This window comes from Accipiter gentilis, chromosome Z (genome assembly GCF_929443795.1).
Source record: "Accipiter gentilis chromosome Z, bAccGen1.1, whole genome shotgun sequence".
Taxonomy (NCBI): Eukaryota; Metazoa; Chordata; class Aves; order Accipitriformes; family Accipitridae; genus Astur; species Astur gentilis.
This window is the reverse complement of record NC_064919.1, coordinates 78,534,251-78,540,636: the sequence shown is the minus strand read 5'-3', so window position 1 is coordinate 78,540,636 and position 6,386 is coordinate 78,534,251.

Genomic DNA, 6,386 nt, shown 5'->3' with positions numbered 1-6,386 from the left:
TGTTGCTCCCTCCCTTTCTGTATGGATGGGCTGTTGTCCATCAAGACCTGCCCCGGCTCAAGGGATTCTCGCTATTAATTGCCAGGTCCTCATTTTCCCTGGTGCCTCTTAGCTAAAGGTCCATCTTCTCATGACCCTGTGCCATAAAGGCAGATGCCCTGGATCGTGCTGCTCCTCCTCTCCCAGGTGCCCCACTCTGCTTAGAGCAGCATGGAGCAGCGCCAGCCCAGAAACGTTGGCCAAACAGCATACTTTTGCCTTTTTCCAGATAGGAAAACTGTTGCCCAAAGCATCATCCTTGGAGGATGTGCCTGCAAAATTCAAAACCCTGGGGGAGTTTTGAATAGGGATGGGGTATGGCTTGGCCCCTCTCAGGAAATCTCTGTTTCACAGAGACATCTTCTGTGATGCCTGCCACTCCCTGAACCCAGGCATGTCCCTGTCCTGCCTGCTGTAGAAGAAGCTACCACAACATCCCTGGCATTAGGTATCACGGTGCTCTTTGTCACCAAGGGGGAAGGAACAGCTTTTGGATATTAGAAGCCTGATGCCGTCCTCACGCCTGCCGTGACTTTCTCAGCACTGAAAGAGGGGTCACACACTGCCCAGGAAAGCTCCAGTGTGATGGGTCGGAGTTAGTGGGAGCTGCTGATCCTGTGGAGAGGGAAAAAGGGACAGAAGGGTGCGAGGCGGATGCCGCCCGGGAAGCGAAGCTGAGCCCTGGTCCGCAGCCGGGAGAGGGCAGCCGCAGCCCGAGCAGCAGAGCTGGGAAGGCTGCCTGCAGCCTGGGCCTCCTCGGGGACTGTTCTTGCTCCCCCCTCCCGCTGCCCTGCAGGCTCCCAGCCCTTGCTGAGCACCTCCTGGTCCAGCATGGGGGCTGCTGCTCTCCCCGGGGCTGTGCACACACCAGCCCCATGCCTGTCCCAGGGGTAAACTGCCCCTTCTCCAGCAACGCCGCTCCATGATGGAGCAGAGGATCCATCAGGATGCATCAGGGGTTTGAGCACCGGGCTCTGAGCCTCCCCACCTTGCCCTTATTTCCCAGCTCTGCTGCATGCTGCAGCATCACCCAGAGCCCAGAGGCATGGATCCAGGCTCACAAGGGCAGGAGCAACAGGGCTTTTCACGTCAGCGTGAAGACCTTTCCCATCCCATGTGGGCCACACCTAGGAGCAGGCTCCAGGAGCACAAGTGTAAGAAAAGATCCCATCCTGCCCTGACATGCAGCCAGTAACAGGTCCCAGGAATGGCTCCCCTTTGATTTTACACTGGTCTGGGGGGGGTCAAGGAGGCCACTCTGGAGGCAACTTGCCAACAGCCAGAAGCAGGGCTGGTCCGGGAGGCACAGCAGAAGCATCTCCAGCTGGAGAAGGCAGGTGTCCCAGGAACAGCAGCATCACTTCAGCTCTGCTGAGATTTGCTGGGGAGCTGGGAGACTTATTCTGCCAAGGGACCAAGGAGCAGCTATGGGAGTGATACATCCATGGGTCTGAACAACCACAAGCCAGCCTATAGTCACTAGTGGCTTTGCGAAACAGTTGACCTTCATCCATGGGCAGAGTCTCCTTGTGCAGCACCAAAGGAGTGGCTCCACGGGCAGCATCCAGCTGCTGAGGGCCAGCACCAGGGAGATGCTGCCTGGAGCCAGGAGAGAAATCCACCCTTCGCAACAGGAGAGGTGGAGTCCAGCAGTGTCTGGAAGGAAACATTCCAGTTTTTCCTTTGTAAATAACTTCTCATGTTCCACTTCTCTGGGTTTTTTTGCTCACTATCTCACGCTATAAATTTCATGTCTTCAGAAAGTCAGACTCAAATATTTTCATGGTCCTTCAGTGAATCCCTGACTGGACTTTCCTTTGGTGGAAAACACAGAGACTTAAGATGCCTAAACACAACTAATAGCGAGCTCTGAAAGTCCTCTTTACAAACCCTTCTCAGACTTAACTCTCTGTGGCTCAAACCACCCTGTTGATTTCAGACCAAGTGCTTAGTCCTGCGTGGTGAGCAACGGCACTCGGCTGCCTGCTCCAGGAGCAGGGCTGCCAAATCACCCTCGGTTTCAGGAGCTGGTTCACCTCCCCCTCTTTATCAGCTCTCTAGCATTTTCTCCCTTTAATAGCATGGCAGCCCAGTGAGCCACGTGACTCTGCAGGGACCAGGAGCCCTCCAAGAGCCGGGAGGTTTCATCTCATGTCCCCAGGTTGCTGGCTGGTGGTTTTGGACTGAGGTCCCTAAATGCCAGCCCAGCCCTTGCTGCTGCCAGTCAAGTCCTGGCAGAAGGGCAGCCCCTATAAATAGCCGTGTGTATAATGTCGCCTGTCTCTGCTTCCCTTTGTCAGCTGAGAGTTTGCCCATGTTTTGCAGCATGCAGTGCTTTGCACACTGTTGCCTGGGTGCTTGCAGTGCACGGTGGTGGGAAGCAGCTGGGTGGCCCAAGTCTCCATTCAGGCACCTGCCCCCAGCCCCATAGGGAGGGATCCACAGCCCTTAGCCGCCTCCAACCCTTACACCCCATACTTAAGGCAATCATGGTCACCACCATGGTATCCTCTCCAGGACAAGGACCTGATGGCAGCAGGGCTGGAACAAGCTGCATGGAGCTGTTGGCCACAGGCAGTTGGAGTCCCGCAAGGCCAAAGAGCTGGTGAGTCCCAGGCTCTGCACATTTGGGTGGCAGCTAGGCTGTGTCTTCTGCACCTCCTTTCCAGGGATAACAGAGGTGGATTAAGAGAAAGCCCTGAAGCAGGGATGCAGCTGTGGAGACCTAGGGCAATGCTGTTTTGCAGAGCAGAGGTGAAGAGCCAGGGAAGATGCGACCAAGCTGGGACATCCAGGTGCTAGTGCAGGTAATGGCTGTGGTGTGGCATCAGGCTGGGCATCCATCAGCAGCTTATCCTGGCATGCTGTGGCTGGACACATCTGGGACAAGCCACCCTGCTCTCCAACAGGATGAACATTGCATGGCACTGAGCATCCCATCCCAGTCCAGGAGAGGACTGCTGTCAGCTGCAGGATAGCAGTATGAATCAGAGCAAAGCAGGGCTGGCAGGGCAGGAGCCACACTGCAGCACTTGGATTTTTGCTATCTTCTTTTCACAGTGTGGGCAGCCCGAGCTGTGACCATAATAAATAAAGTGACAGCCAGGGAGCAGAACTCTCTGGTTTCCTGTACACCTCAAGCTGGCCAGTGTAAACACACAACAAGTCTGTACTTCAAATGGGGCCATGCCCACAGCACGTCAGCCACAGCCCAGCCACACGCCAAGCCAGCGAGAGCAAATCCACTGAGCAGGAGGTTTCACAGGACGGGTCCCGCATAAGGCAAAAAGGCTGGTGCTGACTGGCACAGCCTCATTGCCCCACAGTACCCAGCACCCAGCAGGCTCCTGAACCTCTGGAACAATCACCTGTGCCTCTGGGATGCCAAGGACAGTCACTGGAGCTGGCTTCTGGGGCACGTGTGAGCCTTGTAATTACCTCAGCCCCATCCATGCCGAGGCTGAATGGTCATGGACCACCCTCAGACAGGCAGCACTGAGATGGGCACCGGGGCAGGAGAGGCTCCATGCCACTGGCCAGCCCTGCACCAGAGGAGATACACCCTGTGGCAGTGCCCTCTGCACAGAAACCATGGGGGGGACACTGCAGCCTCCAGATGCACTCACCTCCTGTCCCCACAAATCCTCTTCCACCCACCCATCTGCTTCACTTGCGCCATCCAGGCAGCAATCCAGCAAGTGCTAACTCATCCAGCATGTCTGACGACCAGCGTCCCCGTCCCTTGGCACATCACCATGACACGGCACCTGACACATCTCGCCTCAAGTTTGGTCCCATCCCAGGTCTCGAGCTTCTGATCCCAAACCTCCCAGTCTCTTCACCCAGTCCAGCAAGTGGGAGCTTGGCTTGGATGTGGCTGCTTCTTCCCGGCAAAGAGCTCAGGGCATCTTTGAGCAGATACTGACAGTGAGTCAGGCAAAGCTGTGGACTGGGAGGGAGAGCAATGAACAGCTCGTATGGCCCCAGTTCAGCAGGTCCTGCGTGGGTTTGTGATAGTGTAATATAACCCCCAGCCATCTGCTCATGTGTCCAAGTCTTGACCTGCCTGCACAAGAGCCGGCAGCTCCCTCTCTGGCCTGGTCTCTGCTCAGAGGAGAGACAGAGGGAAGAGAGACCCTACAGTTGCCAAATTCACCCTTTCTGGGGTCCTGAGAGGGGGACCAGCTGCTGGATGGGATGCTGCAGCCAGCCTGGGAGATGTCCTTTAATACACTCTTGTGCCATGGCAGAATGGAGGAACTAGGAGGTTCGTGGAGGTCGTGATCCTCGTCCGAGCCCGAGGATGGAGCAAAGGAAGAGCTGCAATGTCAGAGTTGCAGAGTGTGCCAGTCTCACTCTCCCTGTGCCAGGGATGTGCAGAGGAGTCCTACCGCGAGGACTCCAGGGTGCATGCAGCCCCACCAAGCACCTTGCCCCCACACCACCCCTGCCAAACCTGCTCCTTCTTCACCCAACATTGCAGCTTGCTACCTCTGCTCAGAGCTGGTGGCCCATCATACCCCAGAGCCCCACCGCACCCCTTGTCCCAGCGCCTCAGTGGGGTGTCTGTCAGCTCCAACCCCCCCGCACGGGGACCCCTCCAAATCAAGCTCTGCTTTCGGCTTCCCAACCTCAAGGGTGGCCCCAGCACTGCAGAGCTGGGGGATTCCCCGGATCCGCAGCTTGGCTCGGCTCTCCAGTGCTGCAGCGGCAGAGAAAGCAGCACGTGGCTCCTTGCCAGTGCTGGCGCCAAGCAGCCCGGCTCCCGGCGCCCAGCGAGCACCACGAAGCACTGGGGAAAGCTCAGGGTCTGCTCCCGGGGGAGGACCCAGGGCCAAATGCTTGCTGCAGCCTGCCCAGCTCCGGTACTTCCAGAGGGGCTGATCCTGCAGGATGCTCAGCCTCCCTCAAGCTCAGGCAGACTGCAGAGCGCAGAGTGGTGTGGGGAGGCGGGAAGGGAAAAGTGAGAAGATGGATGGAGAAAACCTCTCTCTGCTCAGAACCAGCCCCACCTACATCCCCAGGCTCCCAAAATTCATGTGAGCCACTAGCTAAGGGCAGATGTGAGCAGGCTGGTGGGACCGGCCCCCTCCTGCAGAGCACCTGAGAGGCCACATGAGCTGACCCAGGGAGGCACATCCCCAGCCCTGGCATGGCCCCAGCTCTTGTAGCGCAGCCGGGACAGATCTGGCCACATGTGGCTGGCGAGGCAGCAGCCCAGGCCATATTCCTCGGGTGATGTGGGCGCTGAGCCTCAACCACAGCTGAGCACAACACCCGCAGCGTGACCGGGAGGTGGTGCGGGCGCTGGGCTTGGGCACGCTTACCCCACACGCGGCCTCCACCTCTCCCAAAGTCCGTTATTGCAGGGTTGGCATGGGAGGGCTGGGATGAAGGAATACACCAGTTTATTACTGCAGGGTTACACAGGAGGTGAGATGACTCACGGGAGTGTTATTGTGGGGTTGCAGAGATAGGCTAGGACAGTAGCAGGTAGCTGGTTGTTACTGTGGGGTTGCAGAGGTGTGCCAGGACGCAGGCAAGGATCGGTTTGTATTGCAGGATTGCAGAGGGGGGCTGTGTTTATTCCTGCCAGGCTGCAGAGCAGTCTGTTGCAGGATTGCCGGGGTGGCCCTGTGTGGGTGCTGCACACACCTGAGGCACGTGGCCGTTATCTCCGCACGGGCACTGTGCCCAGCAGAGAGGGAAACGCTGGGTCCGTCCCAGGGCTCCAGCAGCGCCAGCCCCGACGACGGCATCGCCCGGGGTCTCCAGCGTCTCCCAGGGGGACCCCAGACCACGCTTGGCCCCAGGTGCCAGGGGAAGAGAAAGTTCCCAATGGGTCTTCACCAGCCGGTTTCTCGTTGCAGACTTCCAACGTTATTTTCCTCCTGAAAATTTTCACTGTGGTGAAGTTGCAAAACAAACCCATTTCCAAGGGAAAGCAGGTAGGGCAGCGGAGGGGTGCTGCAAAAGGGGCACACAAACACGCACCAAAAGCCGTGAGGAGGAACGAGGCTTTTCTTCAGCTCAGGGACACAAGTCCCGGGGCCAGATTTCACCCTACCCGTTCCCCATCAAATAAACCACTATAAAAACGAGCCCCAAAGAAACGCCCCTCCCAGGGACAAGGGAAACTGAGTCACAGGCAGGACCTGCCTGCCTCGTCTCCGCCGAGATGCTGGGAGGGGGGGCGGGCAGGCTTGGCGAAGGCAGGAGGTGCTGCCCCGCGAAGACACCGGGCAGGGCTGTGCACCCTCGGGGCGGGCGCTGGCGGCGGTGGTGTCCCTGCGCCCCGGGGGGGGACCCCAATCCTCCGAGGAACACCGTGCACCACTGCGTCCCGG